The sequence below is a fragment of the Felis catus genome, chromosome B1 (assembly GCF_018350175.1).
Source record: "Felis catus isolate Fca126 chromosome B1, F.catus_Fca126_mat1.0, whole genome shotgun sequence".
Taxonomy (NCBI): domain Eukaryota; kingdom Metazoa; phylum Chordata; class Mammalia; order Carnivora; family Felidae; genus Felis; species Felis catus.
Window position 1 is genome coordinate 148,539,727 of NC_058371.1, and position 24,334 is coordinate 148,564,060.

Consider the following 24,334-nt stretch of genomic DNA (forward strand, 5'->3'; position numbering starts at 1 on the left):
TGTTCTGGCTTTTTTCTGAGCTTGGCTGGCTGTTTCTTACTTTGGAGCATTTGTACTTTCAGTTCTCTCTTGATGGAGTATTCTCCTAGAGTTGTATATGACTTACTTCTCCCCTCCATCCAGCTCTCTGCCCAACCCTCACCTGCTCAAGGAAGCTTTCTTTGACTTCCAAAATTATACAGGCTCTGTGCCAGCTTAACTTGTTTTATGTTTTTTCTTCATAGGTTTTAAAAATACATACATTTTATTGCAAATTACTTGTTTGTTGCCTGAGTGCACCTCCAGAATATAAGGTGCATAAGGCAAGGATCTTTGTTTTACTGCCATAGATGATTATCTCCAGCACCTCTATTACATGCATGATGTGTAACAGACACTCAAAAATATTCATTGAATAAATAAATAAGGAATGAAGTGAAGGTAATTTTCTGGCAAATGGATAAAAATTACGGAGATTTACTGTATTTTGCATACTGAATGACCCATAAGACATTAACATTTTTTATATATATCATATATGACAAAGAGAATCTTAAGAGGTATCCAATTAAACATTTCTCTCTGATTCACTGAGAAGATCCAGATAATGTGCTCCTACACAAAAGTGTATTATTAACAATGCTTAAATTTTTGTGTCAAAGTATTTTGAAATTTTCCAAAACTCCCTGTCACAGGACCATGTTCTAGTTTTCTAGCATCTGTTTTATCCTAATTTCTTCGAATGAAATAAATTCTTATTTATTTATCTTCTGCTTAGTGCCACTGTAATGTAGTTTCAATGAGAGTTGGCTCCTTGCTATTTTAGTTCACACCTATGTTTCCAGTATCTAGAATAGCTCCTGGCACAAAGGAGAGTGAAAAGCTATTTAAAGGAGAGTGAAAAGCTATTTACTTAATGGATATCTTTGGAGCAGAGCTTAGAGAATATCATGGTGGGGTCTTATTCCTTTAGATATGTTACTTAGTCTATGATTTGCTATTGTTGGGTCTTTTGTTTTGCAGAAGAAATGAGCTACACTTAGAGAGTGGTAAAGGGTGTGACACCGTATGTGATACACGTATGATAAAAACAAATGGTGACATTAAGGGCAAGCCAAGCAACTAATAATAACCTTGACTGCTGTAGGTAAATCCTCTGGAAATTAAATAAACATGTCAACAAATTGTATGCTTGCAAGAGAGATTTATTAGTGAAAGTAAAGAAATTCAAATTCCAGAGCTGTTGTTATCCATTTCCTTTGGTAGACATGATATAATCCACAGATGCTATCACAGTAGAACCAAACTCATGTGTATAGAACATAGAGTAAGAATTTGATTTGTTAGATGAAGTATATACATCGATGTTCAGGAAGGAGATGTTTCAAAGACCCATATCTGAAGATAAAATATTATTTGGTGTTAGTAACTCAAAATATAAGAGTTGCATAATTTCACTTGACTGTCCTTCAAATTCTTCTCTCCCCACATATTCACTCTACTACTACATCACTATCAGACACTGTTATTGTTGCAAAGAGAGTAAATGCTCTATTTCTCCTGTTTTTGGCTTCATTGCAGGATGGATAGAAATGCATGTCTAGTTCTGACCAGTGGATTCTGAGAAGTTACATGTGCCATTCCTGGTTGTGGCAATTAAGAATGGGCATTTTGCCTCCACTCTGTCTTACTCTGACGTCTGGGTTTTGGAGGCCATGTGTTCTAGAGGTAGTATCAGAATGTGATGTGAGTGAGGAAGAAATAATCTTCTATTATGTAAGACACTAATATTTTCAGGAGTTGTTACCATAGCATGATGAGCCTGTTACAAATAATACAGTGACTTAATTTATATCTAAATAATGGTATATTCAATACCACACATGACATAAACATATATTATTTTTGAAATATAACATGACTAATAATCATGGAATCCCATTTACAGTTTTAAATAGAACTTATTTTATTTTTAAATGTCTATTTACTTTGTTTTGAGAGAGAGAGAGAGAGGGAGTAAGCAGGGGAAGGATAGAGAGAAAAGTCGACAGAGAATCCCAAGCAGGCTCCTTGCTGTCAGCACACAGCATGATGCAGGACATGACCTCAAGAGCTGTGAGATCGCGACCTAAGCCCAAACCAACATTGGTCGCTTAACCTACTGAGCCACCCAGATGTCCCAGAATGTTATTTATTTATTGCAAATATAATCTTTTCATTTTTATTCCACAATATTAGTGACTAAAGGGAAGAATTTGCATCTATCAAGAATAAACAGAAACCAAAAGCAGTTTGTGTGGGTTCTCTGTTGCCCACTAACAATGCAATTTCAGGCAAATTAGCCATCTGGGCTTTAGTGGGCTTATCAATAAAATGAGACAACAATACAAATGATTGTTGTAGGAATTTCAAATGGTAGTTCCAAGGAGAATACTTGGGAAATGGTAGGAGATCAATACATGCTTTGAAGAGATTATATCTGCTGAAAAGGAGAATTGTAGTTAGGTATTAAGATGTATCTGGAAGTATGCTGAATCTGTAATTTGGTATTTATGGGTTAAAGGCTTAGGAAAGAAATCAATATTCTTCTAAACTTACTGATCTTTCTTATGGTTTTATTTATTTTGCAAAGAGCTTATTGCAGGAAAAATGCTTACTTAAAAAATCTTGGAGCAATAATATTTATGCTTATGATTTGCTTACTATGTATACTTCATCTCATATGGTACTCATAACTCTATGGGTCAGTACCAGTATCATTCTTATTTTACAGATGAGGAAAACAAGGCACAAAGAAAGTCAATATTTCGCTTGGACTTTCCTCCTACAAAATGTTGATCCAGGGATATAGACTGACTTGGCCAGACACTAGCATCATAACATTCATATTTTGTATCCTGAAAATTCTATTCCTATCACACATATTCTGTTTGAGTTTATTTGCTTTGTCAAAAATCATTTCAGAGGAGATCTATTACATTCACAGATGAATATGAAGTTACCTTGTGTTCTTTAAATGGGTACAACATTTTGAAATCCATCATCTTCCAGAGAATAAGGCAGATTTTCTTCTAGAGGCTGGCGTTCAAACTGATCAACATTAAAGTCAATATCACTTAAAATCTAAAGATAAAATACACAAAGGAGAAGGAAAATGTTTCTGTTGGCGAAAATAACATTCTGACTGAAGGCTTGCTTATTTTGGTTTTGTGACAGAGTTTTGAATATATTCTTTCAGTGCTTATCAGAAGTATTGCTACCAGTTCTTTCTGACATGAAAACATGCTCACATTCCTATATAGGTTTTCCTGACATACGCCAATGCCTCTACATATTCTATGGGGCAATGGGTAGGCAGAATAAAAACTCCCACTCTGTACTTTTCCAGAAGGTGGCAGATGATAAAAAAGAAAATCCCTATGGGGAGAGAAATCCCCACCTCCCTAGAGAATTTTTGGACTCTTCTGATACCTCTCCAGAATGTTCCAAAACTCCAGGTCATATTACATCATAGTGGTATGATTACAAACATATCCTTGGAATAGAAATTTCTTATTCTTTTAAAAATTTTTAGAAGTTTGTTTTTTATTTTGAGAGAGACAGAGACAGTTCAAGTGGGGGAAGGGCAGAGAGATGGAGAGACCGAGAATCCCAAACAGGTTCTGCACTGATGCAGGGCTTGAACTCACAAAACTCTGAGATCATGACCTAAGGCCAAACAAAGACTCAAATGCTTAGCCAACTGAGCCACCCAGGGGTCCCAAAATTTCTTTTTAAAATGAGGACATTTAAAGGGGCACCTAGGTGGCTCAGTCGGTTGAGCATCAGACTGGATTTCGGCTCAGGTCAAGATCTCCCGCGTTCCTGGGATCCTGCATCAGGCTCTGGGTTGACAGCCCACTTGGGATTCTCTCTCTTCCTCTCTTTGTGCCCCTACACCCCTCTAAACAAACAAACAAACAAACAATTAAAAAAATAAAATGAGGATATTCACTAATGATTCCTGTAACTAAAAGGGAGAGTGTCCATATACTTGCTTTACAATGTCTACATCCTTTTATATCTCTTACAGTATTTTTTCAGTAAGTTCATAGTTTCATTTTAAGCTAAGTAATCATTTTTGTACCTGAATATATTTCCTTATCCAGATTTGAATACTAATGACATGACAAAGATATTCCATCACAGGCAACACAGTAATACTAAAGTTCTACTTTACTATATACCTTAAAATATAATTCATATATTTCCAAACAAGATGTACCATTGGTCCATTACCCAGTTATAAAAATAGGTAGATTGGTATTTCAATCAAGGAAAAAAACCATCAAAGCGCACAGGTAGAATTTAGCATTCATGTTGCCCTCTGATTTAAACTTAAGTGCATAAATAGGAGGAATTTATACATTATGTTGTCTTACAAAGAGCTCAATCAAAAGTAAAGGACTCTAATTAAGAAGCAAATGGAGGTGCCTGGCTGGCTCAGTCAGTAGAACATACGACTTTTGATCTCAGGGTTGTGAGTTTGAGCCCCATTTTGAGTGTAGAGATTAGTTTCAAGGAAAGAAAAAAGAAAAGAAAAGAAAAGAAAAGAAAAGAAAAGAAAAGAAAAGAAAAGAAACAAATGGACTAGAATGAACCTATTTCAGAGTGCCAAATGAATGCATTGGAATACTCTGTGGAAAAAAATGCAAAAGACTCTATTGTCTGAATTTATATTAAAGTTTTTAAAGTTTAGGAAGATAGCATTAATATTATATCACCTAAACTTTTCACAGTAACTATAGTACATAAGTTTTCATAAAAGGATTTCTCTGAGAGTTAAGAAATTAGTTGCTGCAAATGTGGTATTAGAAAATATATAACTAAGAGTTATCTTTAAATGTAAATATATTAAAATGTTACCTCTTCGCTGAGGGAATCATAGTTGCCTTGAACATTTCCCCACTAAAAAAAAAAAAAAACAAAAAGTAGTATACTTCATTTAGTTATTTTAATATTTTAATTTTTAGCATATTTTCTATTAGAATACATAGTTATTTTATATTGAAAATGGCTACAGAAGAAATTGTTAGCAAAATACACTTGTCTGGGTCTCATAATTAATTACATTGTGTAGTCATTAAAAAAGATTATCTCGGAACACCTGGGTGGCTCAGTCAGTTAAGTGTACAACTCTTGATGTAAACTCAGGTTGCGATCTCAGGGTCGTGATGTCGAGCCCCTACCTGGGATCCACTCTGGGCATGGAACCTGCTTAAGATTCTCTCTCTCCCTTTCCCTATGCTTCTCCCCTTACTCCCCTCACACTCTCTCAAAAAAAAAAAAAGATAATGCATTGTGATGCTGATAGAAAATAGTATTTTCTCTGATAATTTTTAATTTCTATTTTGGATTAAGATTTTGACTACGCACACACATATATAAATATAATACACACATGGATGAGCACACCCTATTGTATTTTATTGAATACTCCACTTTTTAGCTGATACCAGACATAATTAACACAATATTTTTAGATGCCTGCAAAGGCCTTGAATAAGGATCATCAAGTTGATAGGATCATATAGGAAATACAGTCCATGTTTTACTCAGATATAATGCATTATATCTTTGATCTAGCATGACAACGATCAATTAAAGTGAAAGTATTGATCCATTGGTCAACGTGGATAAGTCTCAACAACATTAAGATTGGGGGAAAAAAGCAAGTTGCAGAAAGACACATACAATTGCATGTCTTGTTTATGTAAAATTTTAAACCCTCACAAACCCCCCTTTAAGTGCCATATACATGCACGGTAAATGGTCCCCTTAAGTGCCATATACACACATGCTAAAATGCTACAAACAAGCCAGGGGGGCATCTACACAGACTTCATAATGGTTGACATCTGGGATGAGACAAAGGACAATCAAATTTCCAGGGGAAACTTCAGCAGGGCCGACAACATGTGTTTCTTTCACCACGAACTATAAGGTTCAATGTGGTAAGTTGTTTACATTTGTACAATATAAGTGGTGAGAAAATGGATTTTTAGAAATTCCTTTCAAATATTCAGGTCAAAGCAATGCACGTTTCATTACTGAATTTATAACTTAAGACACGGTCTCACCATACACAAATTGCCTCCTTAGACATTTTTGAAAAAACAGTTGTAAAGGTCTCACTCATATTCTTCTTTTACTTACTGTTCTTTGCATGAGCACACTCAAAATACTAATCAAGACCAGGAATTTCATTGTAGATTTCTGTGGGGGAAAAACATTAACGTATGTGCTTCAATAAAGTGGAAATTTATACCGGCAGCAATCATCTGATTGCAAGGAACACAAAAGGGAGAGTTAAAATAAGAAAGGAAAATGAAATGGTCTCATGTGTACACAATGTTTTACCTAGACTTCCTTATTTCCCAAAGCACTTCACTTACGAGCTTTTTAGATGAGAGCAAATTAAGTAATGGATAAGGTCATGTCACTAGAAAATGATTTTCTCAACCTAAACTCTACCTCTTTAGAACTGTCATTGCTTGGGGGTACCTGGGCGGCTCAGTGGGTTAAGCATTCCAGTTCAGCTCAGGTCATGATCTTGCAGTTCAAGAATTCCAGCCCCCAGTGGGCTCTGTGCTGACAGCTCACAGCTTAGAGCCTGCTTCCGATTGATTCTGTGTTTGCCTCTCTCTCTGACCCTTCTCTGCTTGTACTCTGTCTCTCTCCCTCTCTCAAAAATAAATAAAAACATTAAAAAGAGAAAAGAAAAAAGACCTTCTATGGCACACCTGGTGGCTCAGTAGGTTAAGTGTCTGAGCGGAGCCCAGAGCCTGCTTCAGATTCTCTCTCTCTCTCTCTCTCTCTCTCTCTCTCTGTGCCCCTCCCCAACTCACACTCTGTCTCTCAAAAATAAATGAACATTTAAAAAAATAAAAAATAAACTTCTTAAAAAAAAAGAACTGTCATTGCTTTAACTCAGCCTTACCTTTCACTACATTAAAGAATAAATTCATTTCCCTATAGAAAATGCTATTCCATCCTAATTTCATGTGTGGCTAGATTAGCTGATGCTGGTGAACATCTCCAGAACACGTCCATTTTGTATGTTGCTGCCACTCATTTCTATCTACTCTTATTTTTTTTTTAATATTTATTTCTTTTGGAGAGAGCACAGGCTGAGGAGGAGCAGAGAGAGGGGACAGAGGAACCCAAGTTGGCTCTGCGCTGACAGGCTGACAGCAGAGAGCCCAATATGGGGATAGAACTCAGGAAGCCCGAGATTATGACCTGAGCTACTCAACCAACTGAGCCACCCAGATGCTCTATCCTCACTTTTTATACACGCACACGCACTCACAAACACATGTCACAACATTGGCCTATTTAAAGGGTAAATCCTTCCTATTAAGGATGATTAAGCATCGATCTTACACTCAAGAATAAAGGTAGGAAGTATTTTATTTATCAGTATTTCTCCCTATATACGCAAGAGTTTTCAAAAAGGAAGATATCTCTACAACTCACCCAGTGAAGAGAAATAAGCTAATGTAATTATTCTATAAACATTTTTCTGTCTGCCACTCAGAAAAATTAGGTTTCTGAAATTCTTTGATCTAACTGACTGCTTAGGGAATTGTTAAACTCCAGATATTTTGTAGATCTTATAATTACAAGGATTTCACCTAGCATATTTGAGACTACTTCTATAGTTATAATGCAGTTCTGAACATGTTCAGTGAGATTCGAAATATATATTTTTATAATACGTATAATATATTATATATATTTATATATATTTATTTATTATTCTATAAAGCTATACATGTCCTCATCCATGAAGGACCATTCTTTATGCATACTTTTATCCATACCAGCTAGACGCAAGGCTTGACACATGTTATGCCATTAAATAAATATTTCAGGAACATATAAATCAGCTAGCCCTGGTCTCAGTGAAAATATATATCTTAGTCGAATGCATTTGTGAAATTCTTAAGGAAAAAAAGTGCACAACTTCATACTTTATCTAAATTTTTCTATTTATGTGGTGCCCCCCCTCCACTTGGAATAAAACAATTTGAAAGTCCCTTGATGCCTCTCATATACCTGGAGGTAAGGCTATATGAAACTATTATTCACATGTCTGAGGAAAATTACTAGCACCTCTATAATTTATGCTGTGGATAAAGAAAGTTAAAATTCTTAATCTTTCATCATTGTCCTTGCTTCATCTTTTTTTTTAAACTTTTTTCCCAATAGAATTCATTTGGTGATATTCAATTTCACCAGTTCTTTGATGCACAATTTCCCACATTAGTGTCTCTGAAATTCCATTTAAAACATTTTACAATATAATTTTGTATTTAAAAAGTTATATTTCTTTAACACAGAAAGTCACAACTAGATCAAAACATTTCATGGTGCAGGGATATTATTAAACCTTCTAACTTAGCTTAATTGTCTGCATAGCATCTATCTATCTATCTATCTAATCTATTATCTACTTTCTATTTAATAGTACTTAAAGTAATAGTTTGTCATAGGTTGAATATGGAAATGTTATATCATAATTTTCCTTCTTTACTCATAAATGTCTAAACTCTCAGCTGTAAAATTTGATAGCATAATGTTTCTTTTTTTTTCCTTGAACAGACGACCTGCTGTCATCAGCAATAACCACCCTGACCCCGCTAGAAACCTGGAAGAATGTCTGAAAACAAATGCTGTTTATATGTAGAGAAAATAAATTCTAGCCATATTCATCAAAACAGCTCATGGGGGACAAATTAAGCTCTGAGTCGCACAACTTTCAGAGTTTACATTCATGTGAATTAAAAGCCACTTCCAATTTTAGCCATGAAAATATAGGTTCAAATAAAATGTTTATATGAGTACATAATGTAGTTATAGAACATTTTGAAGGAAGCATACAGAGAAACATATTAAGTTCATTGGGCCCATTGTTAAATTGTTTTAGCTGCCACTTTATACAAAATAATATGCTATGCACTGTGATAATTATGAAGAACAGTAAAATATTATTCCTATAACATTCATATTCCTTTCAGGTTTTAGAATCCCAAATTGTACCTTGAAATTGAATAACCGAGCAACAGTTACCATTTAAAAATGCTTTCTGAGATACCACAGAGGGCTTACCTTCTGATTTCACATTCCCCTCATCTACTTCAGAATTTGTCAAATAATTGCATATTCACTAATTCATGTTCTGTTTAGAGCAATGAATATAATGTTCTTATTTTCTTATAATGATCTTAATTTCCAACCAAAGATCTTATAATCTTAAATTCCATTCCTGGTATAATCAATAATTTTTTTCCTCCTGTAGAACATACCTAAAAAGGATTAGAGGTACTTAAATAATTTTTGCTAGTATTACCTGATTCTCAAGATCTGTAATAGGCAAAGAGTCTTTCCAATATGACCTGAGACTCAGCCCCACAGCTATTTAAACAGTTTTTTTGTGTGTGCGTAGGGCAAAGCTGTTATCTTTCTTCATGTCAATCTTTTCATTCAAGCATCCCCAGAACTTTATACGGTCAGTCAAGTAATCATTTCAAGGACCTTTATCTTTTCCTGAAAAGTTTCATCTTTCTATTATAATGAAGAATCATAGCAAGTGTAGGTTGAAACGTCCATTTATGCTATTTTAAATGGATCGCTCAGAGGCTAAGTCAGTGTTTTCTCTGCACAAATAAAGTGAAACATGTCCTCGGTAGAATAGTAGAGTTGCTTATTCTTACTGGAGAAAGGGCTTGCATCGATATCTAGTCTAGATATTTAATTTCTTTGAAATCTTTGTCATAATTTGGACAAGCTGTATATGGCAGTGAGCAGTATCTTAAACTAATGAGATCTGGTGGACATTTCATAGGATCCTTTTGAGTCTTCCATTAAAGAAGAATACCGAATGGGGTGTGATGTATACAGTGCTAGAAGCAGGGAGGCCAGTCAGGAGGTTGTTACAAAAATCTAGGAAATATGTCACAGTTGTATCAGCATGGGAATGTTGACAAACGACTAGATTCTGCATAATAGGAAGTTTCACCTTGATGGATTTAGTGAGAGATCATATGCATAATGTTAGAAAAAGAGCAGTCAAGGATAATACCAAGGGTTTAGTCTTCAGCAAATGGAAAACTAATGTTGGCATTTATTGAAAAAAGATAGAACGGGTAGGGTAGAAGGAAGATTGGGAGATTGGCATTCAGAAGATATAATAGTTGAGATGCTTATTTAACACACAAGTCAAGTCAGACAAGCAGTTAAATATATGAATCCAGAATTCAGAGGTTATATCCAGGTTTTAGATAAAATTCAGGAACCACCATCATGACAGTATTTAGGTGGCATTTAAGCCATGTGATGGGATGAGACCAACAAGGGAATAAGTATAGAGAGGAAAAGGAGAAGCCAAAGACTGATTATCCCTGAGACCCTGAAGTAGTAGGAAATCGGGGTGGGTGGCGGGGAATGGGGGGAAGAAAAGGAATCAGCAAATGTGACTGACACTGAAACCTCATGGAACTAGGAGAAAATGCATAAGAATGTCTTATGCTAGAAGATTGCTGAAGGATATATTTTAAGGTGGTGGGACTGCGCAACTTAAATGCTGTAGAAAGGTCAAGGAAGGTGAGAACCAAGACAAGACCACTGATTTGGTAGCATGGTTATCACTGGTAACTGGCCAGAAATTTGGAGTGAGGTTTAGTTTAGAAACCCTAATGGAGCATGCTTAAGGGAGATTCAGAAGCAAAAGGTCTAGGAAATATTTCAAGTGACAGAATGGCCACAGATATGTATCGAGCAGGGTCCAGTCAGAAGAGAAAACACAAGGATTTGAACAGAAGGAACATAATACAACTGATTGTGTTAACCAGGTAATTAGAGAAGTGAAAAGGCAAAAAAGAAACTTTAGGAAGCACCTACCATCCATGGGTTTAGGGGAACTGAGAGAGGACATGGTTTTAAAAGCTTACTGTTTTGGACTTAGGCTTTTTGGGGCTGGGACCCAGAATTCTGATGATGAGGCACAGACTGGCTACTGTCGCTACCTCTGAGAGGGAGTGATGAGATTGGTTTGGGGTGTAATGGAAAAATTGCAAACGTGGACCAAACGTGTTGCTACTACAATGATTTGTCGCTGCTGTGATAAAGATACATTGTTGGGGAGAGCTCATAGGCAGAGAAAGGAATAGAAGGAGTGTCTGTTACCTCTTTCTGAGTACCCGTTATGGAAAAAGTCTAGTAGATCACTGGCAGAAGGAGGAATGGAGTATGGTTTGGTAAGGTGTTCAGCCTTACCTTCGCAAAGAAGAGTACAGAAGGATGGTTGTGAGCTGAGAGAGTAGCTTAATGACAGTTACAGTTCATCTCTTTGGTTGCTCAGCATTTAACACTCCCTTATACATATATTTTAATTTCCTTACAACAAATGAACTTCATGCCTTCACTTAAGAAGGTCCAACTGTCCTGCATGTTTATTTTGCTTTCTGCTCAGGCTTCAGGTGATTGGGGCTCTTCACCTGAGTTGGGGAAGTGACCTAGACTTTTGTTTCTGGAAGGTCAGGATCCTCACTGGTCCCATCTCTTCTCTTCCATGTTATATAATTTTCCATTAGCTTTTCCTATTAGAAAAGAAGAAAAGAAGCACCAAAACACCCATCCGCACCCCTGGGCTGTAGGCTAAGTGTATCTTGGGACCACTGTCTAGGGAGACCTGATTTTGTGTCTCTCTGTGTGTGCTTATAGATTCAGTGGTAGTCTGGAGTTATCCCAAGTTCAAACTCAGTTGGAACATTTTGATTCTCAAGCATTTATTCTTCTCATGGGACATAAGATCTCTGAATCAGCAGAGTGCAGAACTATGGAGATGAGAAACAACACTTCTATTGACTGGTTCCTAAGCATCAAAGGTAGAGAAGCTACTCACAATTCCACCCCACTATTCCAGAAGCTATGTAGTATAATCATGGTGGAAAAGAATCGTATATTTGAAGCCAATACTGCAGCTTATAAGATAGAAGCTCATCTTTTGGGGAATCTTGGTCTACCAACCGGCACCATAACTGGTTGCTAGTAGAACATTCTATCCACTGTTCTATCAGGCCAGGTGCTTTTGACGATGGGTTACCTGGCAAGACCTGTGAATCCCTTGGCTGTTCTTCTTTTCCTGTGAAATGAGTCCTAGAAGGGAGATAGTATTATGTAGAATATAATTGTGTCAAATAAGGTATTTTGTAAGTCTGTGGATGATGTTGCTGGCAGAATATTATGAGACAGGAGAATTAGTAGCTATCAAGGATACAAACCTATGTCTGTGAGAACAAAACGTTGCTCCTTTCATAATGGGAATAGTCTCATAGAATCAGTCTGTCACCAGCTAGGCCCATTGATTTCTTTGGGGACTGACACCGTAGTGAGGGCTCGCTTTGGTCTCTACTGAGGCCAGGAGTAGTTGAGTCACATCAGACTATATATAAGTGAAAATCCATGTTTTCAACACCTTGTCGGCCTCCATCTGCCATTGTGGTCACTTTTGCCTGAGCCTCTTAAATAAGCTTGTGATGACTGGGGGAAAAGGATGGCCAACGTTCCCAAGCATGCCGTCATGTGCTGTTGAATATTGACAACTTCAAGCCCTTGATTGGCATTCACATCATTTTCCAGAAGCTAAATGGAACAATATACAGCAAAGAAAACTATAAAATTGAGATAACGCCCATAGGGAACTCTGCAAGTGTACTTTGCTAATAGTGATCAAAAGAAGCAAGAGTCAAAATAGGTATGTAGTAGCATTTGTTTTATAAAATGTTAAAAATTAGGCAAAACTAAATGATAGTAGTTTAGGGAATGCATCCAAGGTGGTAATATTAAAAAGAAAAACAGAATTAATTACCTTAGCCCACTAGAAGTTTTTAACTCTAGAGATAAGGAAGGGGGTAAATTGATAAAAGGACACATAAAGGTGTCCCATGAGGTGGTAGAAATGCTTTATAACCTGATGTGAAATTTCCAATTGGTGGTGGCTTCATGTGTCTTTGTGTTAGAATTGTTTACGGTAATGTATATCGAATGGACTTTTTTGAAGTGCCATGGATCTCAACAACAACAACAACAAAGCCTTAAAATGTAAAGCTAAAAGTTTTGACAATTTGAATGTAATAAAACAATGAGGGAGACAAAGAAATTGGAAAAGTTCCTAGTCTTCTGGTTTGGAGGAATTTCCTGTGTCTCAGACCTGATCCCTGTCTTCTCACTCCATGCTTTGTGCTTCACAAAGGACCTGACATCAATTCAGAGCATGAGCATTTACTTTTCACTCACCTAACCCCCGTCAATACAGTCAAAAGAGAAAGAGTGAACAGTAATGAAAGAAACCAAAATATTATTGTAATGATAGGTGTAACTCAAATTTCATACCCTCGCAAATAATGAATCAGAACATTTCACAGTACTTTGCAATAAAAGCATAAAAAAGATGACACTTCCTCTATGATAAAATGTCATGTTTGTTCAAAAATGCCATGTTCTGTTGGATGAAAACTTTTCTTCCACCCTATGAAAAGCTCAATGAAAGACTGTGTTCCAAAGGTGATACTATTATGTCACATAATGTTTCACTAGCAATTATGATTTGAGAAGGTTTTCTATTGTCTTGATATTTACACTTTAGTTCCTCTTCTTCAGCTTGTCTTTTAGCTGAAAATTCTTCCACAGGGCTGCAATTTATACCAAAGAAAAGAGCCCGAGTCTTGACAACAAAATCATGAAAACTGACTTCAACATGTGATCACTAATGTATCGTAAAATATTTAGAAGTGGATAGTGAATATATAATGAAAGAAAAGATACCATTATATCCGTCTTAGTGTCAGATTATTGGCTAATTCAAATTCAGATTAGTCCCTATTTGACTCTAGGACGGGGAGGCAAATTTATCTCAAACAAAAAATTTTCTTAGTTTCTCACTTAAAAAAAAATCTATCTCCTAATGGCTACACAGAATATTAGTGCTAATATTCTGATTCACCATAAGATTTGGGGCAAAATTACATACGCAAGAAATGTTCCTAAGAAATTATTTCAGACTAACTATACGATAAAGGTTTTTAAGAATCCCTTCCTCCTTCATTCCTTAAGTCCTTTTTATCTCATTCTTTCTTTCTCTCTCTCTCTCTCTTTTTGTTAATAAAAAGATATATCCCAGTATATCCCAGGCATTGTTGTCGACCCTGATAACAAAATGGTGAATAAGACACAGAAATTTCTGCCTTATGGAGCTGATTTTTGTGGAGGGTAGATGAGGCTGACAATAAGACAAATACGCAAATAAATAACAACTTATAAAAGGATACTCATAGGGGTGCCTGCCTGGCTCAGTTGAAGAACAAATGACTCTTGATCTTGGAGTCATGGGCTCGAGGCCCATATTGGGTGTAGAGATTACAAAAAAAAAAAAAGTAGACTTTAAAAAACAGAGAACTACTTGGGCGCCTGGGTGGTTCAGTCACTTAAACGTCGGACTTCGGGTCAGGTCATGATCTCAAGTTCAGGAGTTGGAGCCCCGCATCAGGCTCTGTGCTGACAACTCAGAGCCTGGAGCCTGGTTTGTTTCTGTGTCTCCCTCTCTCTCTGCCCCTCCCCTGCACTCTCTCTCTGCCTCTTCAAAACAAATAAATAAACTTAAAAAAGAAAAAAAAAAGATAAGACCACAGGTAGAAAAGAAGAAAAGAGAAATCCACTCTTACTTCTTGCTTCTACTCTTACCCACCATAACTGCCCCCACATGAGCCTTATCCATTCTGCTGTAGAAATGATGTTAAATCAAACATTATTCAAATCATATCACTTCTCTACTTATAAGCCTCCTATGCCTTCTCTATTAACACAGAAGATACATGAAGCCACTCACCATGGACACAAGAATTACCTGTTCTAATTAATGACTTTTCTGACCTCGATTTCTGCCATATTTTCCATCTTGCTCAAGGTCTGAGGGATCTCTGTCTTTCTCCAACTGTTTTGTGTTTGAGCTTATCCAAGAATCTCTGCACTGAGTTTTAAATGGCCAGGTGCTTCGTTACCTGTGGGTCTTCCATAAATACCTTGTTTCTGAGGATCTCTAAATAAGTACCCACCAATCCAGCAGTTTTATGCTCTGTCACTGCCTTCTTTTCTTCATTGCACTATTAGTAGTTCTCTTTTTTTTATTAAAAATTTTTTTTAATTAATTTATTTTTTACAGCTAAAGAGATAGAGTGCGAGTGGGAGAGGGGCAGAGAGAGAGAGAGACAGAATCTGAAGCAGGCTCCGGGCTCTGCTCAGACACTTAACCTACTGAGCCACCAGGTGTGCCATAGAAAGTCTTTTTTCTTTTCTCTTTTTAATGTTTTTATTTATTTTTGAGAGAGGGAGAGAGACAGAGTACAAGCAGAGAAGGGTCAGAGAGAGAGGCAAACACAGAATCAATCGGAAGCAGGCTCTAAGCTGTGAGCTGTCAGCACAGAGCCCACTGGGGGCTGGAATTCTTGAACTGCAAGATCATGACCTGAGCTGAACTGGAATGCTTAACCCACTGAGCTGCCCAGGTACCCCCAAGCAATGACAGTTCTAAAGAGGTAGAGTTTAGGTTGAGAAAATCATTTTCTAGTGACATGACCTTATCCATTACTTAATTTGCTTTCATCTAAAAAGCTTGTAAGTGAAGTGCTTTGGGAAATAAGGAAGTCTAGGTAAAACATTGTGTACACATGAGACCATTTCATTTTCCTTTCTTATTTTAACTCTCCCTTTTGTGTTCCTTGTAATCAGATGATTTGCTGCCAGTATAAATTTCCACTTTATTGAAGCACATACGTTAATGTTTTTCCCCCACAGAAATCTACAATGAAATTCCTGGTCTTGATTAGTATTTTGAGTGTGCTCATGCAAAGAACAGTAAGTAAAAGAAGAATATGAGTGAGACCTTTACAACTGTTTTTTCAAAAATGTCTAAGGAGGCAATTTGTGTATGGTGAGACCGTGTCTTAAGTTATAAATTCAGTAATGAAACGTGCATTGCTTTGACCTGAATATTTGAAAGGAATTTCTAAAAAATCCATTTTCTCAGCACTTATATTGTACAAATGTAAACAACTTACCACATTGAACCTTATAGTTCGTGGTGAAAGAAACACATGTTGTCGGCCCTGCTGAAGTTTCCCCTGGAAATTTGATTGTCCTTTGCCTCATCCCAGATGTCAACCATTATGAAGTCTGTGTAGATGCCCCCCTGGCTTGTTTGTAGCATTTTAGCATGTGTGTATATGTATGGCACTTAAGGGGACCATTTACCGTGCATGTATATGGCACTTAAAGGGGGGTTTGTGAGGGTTTAAAATTTTACATAAACAAGACATGCAATTGTATGTGTCTTTCTGCAACTTGCTTTTTCCCCCCAATCTTAATGTTGTTGAGACTTATCCACGTTGACCAATGGATCAATACTTTCACTTTAATTGATTGTTGTCATGCTAGATCAAAGATATAATGCATTATATCTGAGTAAAACATGGACTGTATTTCCTATATGATCCTATCAACTTGATGATCCTTATTCAAGGCCTTTGCAGGCATCTAAAAACATTGTGTTAATTATGTCTGCTATCAGCTAAAAAGTGGAGTATTCAATAAAATACAATAGGGTGTGCTCATCCATGTGTGTATTATATTTACATATGTGTGTGCGTAGTCAAAATCTTAATCCAAAATAGAAATTAAAAATTATCAGAGAAAATACTATTTTCTATCAGCATCACAATGCATTATCTTTTTTTTTTTTTTTTTTGAGAGAGTGTGAGGGGAGTAAGGGGAGAAGCATAGGGAAAGGGAGAGAGAGAATCTTAAGCAGGTTCCATGCCCAGAGTGGATCCCAGGTAGGGGCTCGACATCACGATCCTGAGATCACAACCTGAGTTTACATCAAGAGTTGTTCATTTAACTGACTGAGCCACCCAGGTGTCCCGAGATAATCTTTTTTAATGACTACACAATGTAATTAATTATGAGACCCAGACAAGTGTATTTTGCTAACAATTTCTTCTGTAACCATTTTCAATATAAAATAACTATGTATTCGGGACACCTGGGTGGCTCAATGGGCTAAATATCCGACTTCTGCTCCAGTCATGATCTCACAGTTCATGGGTTCAAGTCCCAGGTCAGGCTCTGTGCTGACAGCTCAGAGCCTGGAGCCTGCTTCTGATAATGTGTCTCCTTCCCTTTCTGCCCTTCCCCTGTTCACACTCTATGTCTCTCTCAAAAATAAATAAACATTAAAAAAATAAAATAACTATATTCCAATGACAAATATTCTAAAAAGAAAAATATTAAAATAACTAAGTGAAGAATACCACTTTTTTCTTTTTCCTTGGTGGGGAAATGTTCAAGGCAACTATCTTCCCTTCAGTGAAAAGGCAACGTTTTAATATTATTATGTTTAAATATAACTTTTAGTTTTATTTTTTCTAATGCCACATTTGCAGCAACATTTTTTAAATCTCAAGAAAATCATTTTATTAAAGCTGATGTATTATAGTTACTGTAAAGATTATAACTAATGTAGTATTAATGCTATCTTCATACACCTTAAAAACTTTAAATTCAGACAGTAGAGTCCTTTTACTTTTTTCCCACAGAGCATTCAATTGCATTTATTTGGCACTCTGAAATAGGCTCATTCTAGTCCATTTGCTTCTTTTTTCTTTTTAAAGTAATCTCTATGCCCAGTATGGGGCTCAAAATCATGACCCCAAGATCAAAAGTCACCTGCTCTATTGACTGAGCCAGCCTGGCACCCCCATTTGCTTCTTAATTAGAGTCCTTTACTTTTGATTGAGCTCTTTGTAAGACAACATAATCTATAAATTCCTCCTATTTATGCCCTGAAATTTAAATCAGAGGGTGCAAAGTGGTAACATGAATGCTAAATCCTACCTGTGTGTTTTGATGTTTTTTTTTAATTGAAATATTAATCTACCTATTTTTGTAACTGGCTAATGGATCAATGGTACATCTTGCTTAGAAATATACCAGTAATTACAAAGGGCTGAACTTTACCACTCCTCTGTTCCTCAATGATGGGATATCTTTTCAGGTCATCTTTATTCAAATCTGGATAAGGAAGTATATTCACCTATAAAAATGATTACTTAGCCTCAAATGAAACTATGAAGTTATTGCAAAAATACTGTAAGAGATACAAAAAAGATATAGACATTGTAAAGCAAGTATATGGACACTCTCCCTTTCAACTGAAGGGATTATTAAAAAATGTCCTCATTAAAAAAATGTTTATTTATTTATTTTGAGAGAGAGAGAGTGAGCAAGCATGTGAGTGGGGTAGAGAGAGAATTCCAAGTGGGCTGTCAGAGCAGAGCCTGAGGAGGGTTTTGATCTGACAAATCGGGAGATTATGACCTGAACTGAAATCCAGAGTTGGACACTTAACCGACTGAGCCACCTACATGCCCGCAAACAAATGTTTTAAAGTAATTCAGGAAAAAAAGTCAGATTAATGGTGTCATATTTCCACATATTTTCCTTCAAGACTTTATTGAAGTCACCAGCAAATTAAGAGAGAGAAGCAGAGGGTAACAAAATTAATTTAGAAAAGGGCATTCAAAAAAAAAAAAAAGGAAGAAAAGGGCATTCAATATAGTCACTGGTATGTATAATTGACTAGAGGCAAATAGATCATATTCCTACAAGACTTTTTATTGAACTGGATTGTCAAAGAAATCTTGAGCTCAGACTAAAAAAAAAAAAAATCATTTGGCTATTTGAGATCTAAAATAAATTCCACAGCAGAATACAGGCATTGAAAGCCACCAAGGATGGAAAATCCACTTTAAGTGTGACTGAAGAGAACAATGGATCTAGTATTTATTTCCAGAGTGAAAGAAAAATCGGGGAACTTTCCTCATCTCAAGTCTTTATAATTTCTGCTGAGTGAGATTTTACTATTGTTATGGACAGTGATCATTATATCCAAATGGAGGTGTTTTTTTTGGTATTTTTTTTGTTTGTTTTTTTTTAATGCCCATCTCAGTTTTATCACTGTTTATTGGGTATGTTTGTGGGGCAGATAACCTGTCTTTTCGGTTCACTTTTCAGGAGCAGGAGGAGTCCTGAATTTTGGTAGAGAGTTGGAATCCTGAATTTTGTCTTACTTGGCAAGAAAGTCACAGTGCTTTATGCTTGGGAGGAAGAGTAAAATGGATGCTTTTTATTTAGTGAGGGGAGGTGTGCAGATACAGGTTCTATATTTACCAATCTAGTTTTTCTTAATCATCATTATTATTACATTGGGAACATGTGACTGCCTAATAAATAATCGAAGATGGGCAGAAGTGTAGTTCCTTTTTCAGTCCTGGCCACAAAACTTCTTGAAATCTTTCACTTCCTTCCCCTATCAGCTTCCATGGAAGCAGCATATTTTGAGATAATGACATACAGTGAAAGGAACACCGATTTTTTGATTCACTATTTGAAGGAAAAGCCCCTACCAGAACCATCCAACTTCCAATGGACTGTGGTATAATTGAGAAAAAATTATTAGGCGAAACTGCTGAGATTTGGGGTTCTATTTTATAGGAATCAGTTTAACTATTGCTGGAGAGAAGACGTAAGGTAAACAAATATATAAAATCATAAAGGTAGTGAGAAGTCCTGTTATTGCGGATAAGGATTAGGAATTATTCTGATACTGGGAGTCATGCAACTCTTTAGTTAGGGGAGTGACACGATCTAACCTCGGGTTGAAAGAGAGGATGGACGGGCAAAGGTGTCTGCAGGGGCAGCAGTTAGGAAACTGTTGCAGTAATTCAGGTAAGAAATGATGATGGCTTTGGACAGATGGTAGCAGTGGAAATGGTGAGAATGTGTTCTGTTGTGCACGGATCCCAAAGGTAGAACTGACAGTATGTACAGACAGCCTAGATGTGGTTTATGAGTGAAAGGGATGGGTAGAGGAGGCTCCAAGAATTGTGTGGCAGTTTCCTGACATGGAAAGGATAGCAAAAGAGACTGTTTGCCATGTCTTTAGAACACGAAAGGTGAGCAGTTCAGTTTTTACTCCTAGAAGGCTCAGGAATAAGTCAAACTGAATGTTTCTCAAGCCTACCTAGTTAAGGTTGACTTACGATCAGTGATTTAAAAAAAAATTGCACATTGGGGCGCCTGAGTGGCTCAGTCCGTTGAGTGTCCAACTTCAGTTCAGGTCATGATCTCCAGACAGTGAGTTCAAGCCCTGCTTAGGGCTATGTGCTGACAGCTCAGAGCCTGACACCTGCTTCGGCTTTCCCTCTCTCTCTGCCCCGCCCCTGCTCCTGGTCTGTTCTGTCTCTCAAAAATGAATAAACATTAAAAAATTTTTTTAAATGCACTGAAATTAAGTAATACAAATTCCTTCAAGTTATTAACCTCTCAAAAAATTAAATTTCTTTCTCCTTATAAAGTTATCTTTAAAATTAAAAAAAAAGACTCCCTCATTTTTTTATTGCAGTGAGTCTGAGCATTGCATTAGCCCTGCTGGATGGAGTTAGATCTTGTACTCAGCAACAGCAATCAAGGCCATAAATTCTCATTCTTACAGGTTTCCAAGAGAGTTCCCAGAAGTGAGTGTAGTGTTGAGCTCTGTCGTATTGCTTTTGCTTGTCAAAACTTAGTATGTCGGAGGATAGAGAGATAATGAAAAAACTGAAAAGATTAATGTTACCACTATTCTGTAGGCTAGTAGCTAGTTTGTGCCAGTTATTTTAATTTATAACTATGTAAGTGCTGTCATCAGGAGTTTCTCAGATGATTGTCACTTGTAGCTTCATCTATTTCATTGGGGGAAATTTTACCCATGTATATACAGTGGCATTGAGATTTCAAAATTTTTGAGTATTTTTGCATGTTGGGACATTGATGTTATTTAACTTTTATCCAAGGTTTCCTTTGTCCTTTTAGCGTTCCTCCCTCCATCTTTTTATTTAAATTTTATTTACTAACTTTGAAAGGGAGAGAGAGAGAGGGCAAGAGAGAGCACAAGTCGGGGAGGGACAGAGAGAGAATCCCAAGCAGTCTCCAAGCTCAGCGCAGAGCCCAATGCAGGGCTCAAACTCACAAATTGTGGGATCATAACCTGAGCCAAAGTCAGGAGTCCGATGCTTAATCAAGCATCCCAGCCACCCAGGTGCCCCCTAAAGATCTTAATCACATGTTTGTTGCTCCTTTTGTGTTACTAAATACACAATCCTACGATGAATCAAATTAAAGAGATGTCAAAGTTTGTGCCCTTTTGGGCCCCAAAGAATCAAAATTCAAAATCTTTTTCTCAGCCTCTGAATTTTCCGGGTCACTAGAAACCCATGTCACCATATGAACAGCAGGAACCTCACTTCTGGCACACTTTTCCACCAGAAGTAGTGTATGACTCCAGCCTCCCTGTGCCCTCAATTCTTCTACTATTGTATGCAGTCCCGGGGGAGCCTTAAAAATGTTAACTGATTTCTTAATTAAGTTTTTTTTCTTCCTACCTCATCTAGGATCAACTCTATTTGCAGGCTCTCAGTCGTTTACATTTTCTTTTCCCCTGATTATCAGGTTCAAATAGACTTCACTAGGAACTGATTTATGGGGATTCGCGTATTTGTAGATATGACACTGTGAGTTTGCCAAAGCATTTGTTCATTGCCCAAACAAATACAGTCCATCTTCTCATGTCTGAGTTACTCTTTTATCAGCCCAATACCTAATTTCAGCTTGAATTCTATCTGTTGTCACTGTGGTAGGGTGTGAAATGGCTCCAACTTTGTTCTAATCCCTGGAATCCGTGAATGTTACCTTATTTGGCAATACATAGGTCTTTGAGAGATGTGATTAAATGGAATTGTGAATTTAAATTTTGAAATGGAGAGATTGTACTGGATTATCTGAGTGGGTCCTAAATGTAATCAGAATGTATTCTTATAGAGGGAGGCAGAGGAAGATTTGAACACACCCAGGAGGGAAAACCTTGGGAAGCACAGAACAGACAGAGGTTTGATGGTGCATTCCTTGAAGACTGGAATGATGCAGAGGCAAGTTAAAGAACGCTAGCAGCCACAGGAAGAAGCTGGAAGAGCCAGAGCTCTCCAAAAGCCTATCGAGGGGTTCATGGCCCTGCCAATACATTAATTTCAGCCCAGTAAAGCTGATTTTCGACCTCCAGAACTGTAAGAGAATGAATTTTTGTTGGCTTATACCTCCAACTTATTGAGAATTTGTTGCAACAAAAAAATGAAGATAGCCATCATGTTTAACTTCATGCCAGTTTGTGTGTCTTCTAATTTCTAATAAAGTTCTAATTCCATGTACTTTGGTATGCTTTCTCATCCTCCTGCTGATACTTTTCTAAATGAGTAATCTTTGGTAAATCATTTATCTTCTCTGTGACTCATTTTCCTAATGTTTAAGATGGGAATGATAATAATATCTACTTCATGGTTATTATACAAGCTTAAGTTAATATTTGTTAGGAGCTTAGAACAGCGCCTAGCACTGGCAAGCATTATGTAAATTGATATTAAATACATGTGTTATATATATATATATATATATATATATATATATATAATTTATTGTCAAATTGGTTTCCATACAATACCCAGTGCTCATCCCAACAGGTGCCTTCCTCAATGCCCATCACCCACTTTCCCCTCTCCCCCACCCCTCATCAACCCTCAGTTTGTTCTCAGTATTTAAGAGTCTCTTATGGTTTGTCTCCTTCCCTCTCTGTAACTTTTTTTTCCCCTTCCCCTCCCCCCTGGTCTTCTGTTGAGTTTTTCAGGATCCACATATGAGTGAAAACATATGGTATCTGTCTTTCTCTGCCTGACTTATTTCACTTAGCATAATACTCTTCAGTTCCATCCACGTTGCTACAAATGGCCAGATTTCATTTTTTCTCATTGCCAAGTAGTATTCCATTGTGTATTAAACCTCATCTTCTTTATTCATTCATCACTTAATGGACATTTAGGCTCTTTCCAAAATTTGGCTGTTGTTGAAAGTGCTGCTATAAACATTGGGGTACAAGTGTCCCTATGCATCAGCACTCCTGTTTAAACAGTAGATGAAACATTTGGAGGGAAGGATAATGGGGGAGAGCCATGGAATGATGGTTGTCTCCCCTTTAACTGCCTTATGTCACATTTTCAAAAGAAATAATTTGGAAACAATTAAAAAATTCTATTTGTATGTGTGTGTGTTTTTTTTTAGATAGTGTTTATTCAAAAGAAAGACATATTGCCATCATATGTTTAAATCTCTAAAAATTATTTACATATTTAGGAAATAGCCATTTAAAATTTTGGATGGAAAAAGTACATCATAAACATCATTTCTATATAAATGAAGTCTGATGAAAAAATACCACAAGCCAATCAGTATGTGAGACTGGTGTTTTTAATATACTAAATAAAAGTCTTTGGAAAAGAAAGTAAATATTTGTAGATCTCATTGATTTCTGCAACGGAATCTGAAAAAAAGGAAAAGAAGATATTAATTTTATATAATAAAATTACAAAATTACTTACACAGCAAAATTGCTTTTGTTTTTTTATGATTTTAATGTTAAAGGACTCTGTTGAAACAAATCCATGTTATGATTAAAATGCACATTTAAGACAATCAAGTTTTTTCTTCTATCTTCTTGTATATATTATCACAGTCTTATAACAATTTATTTTACAATGCAATTTTAATTCAATATTTTTTATTATTAAAAAAATTTTAATGTTTATTTTTTTCTGAGAGAGAGAGAGAGAGAGAGAGACAGAGTGTGAGTAGGGGAGGGGCAGACAGAGTAGAGGAAGACACAGAATTTGAAACAGGTTCCAGGCTCTGAGCTGTCAGCACAGAGCCTGATGCAGGGCTTGAACTCAGGAATGGCAAGATTATGACCTAGGCCGAGGTCAAATACTTAACCAACTGAGCCACCCAGGAGCCCCTTAATTCAATATTATGTTTTATTTGCATGCATGTATATATTATACAGGATTCCTTTGTGTGAGGTCTTGGGTTCAGATCAACACAATTTTCTGATACTGAATGATTTGAAATAGAATTCCTTCTCTGCCTTGAGAGACTTTTAGAAAATAGCATACTTTCTAAGTTAGAAACTAAGTAAATATAGTAAGAAACTAAACATAAATGCTTACTGAAAATGTGAAATTATTAAATTTGTCTAATATCTTGAACTAGTTCATCAACAATAATCTTTGTCTTATATAATAATAAAATAAGTAAAAACCCAAGGAATATAGTAGTATTA

General features: G+C 36.5%; 2 long non-coding RNA genes across 3 annotated transcripts in view; one reads left to right on the plus strand and one right to left on the minus strand.

The window, feature by feature from the left end:
• Positions 1–1,174: 1,174 nt before the first annotated feature.
• The window catches only part of LOC109499450, a 40,495-nt gene continuing 17,335 nt past the window's right edge, over positions 1,175–24,334 (minus strand). Inside the window, exons 4-7 of one of the 2 annotated variants that reach the window (XR_006597028.1) lie at positions 6,175–6,234; positions 4,885–4,926; positions 2,982–3,102; positions 1,175–1,377 (exon numbers count right to left, since the gene is read on the minus strand). This is a non-coding gene — a long non-coding RNA (uncharacterized LOC109499450). The remainder of the gene's footprint in view (positions 1,378–2,981; positions 3,103–4,884; positions 4,927–6,174; positions 6,235–24,334) is intronic. The other variant, XR_006597029.1, reaches the window with a different exon arrangement.
• Positions 15,873–22,376, plus strand: LOC109499451. Its single transcript, XR_002741521.2, has 2 exons — positions 15,873–15,933; positions 21,994–22,376. It is a non-coding gene; the product is annotated as an uncharacterized LOC109499451 (long non-coding RNA).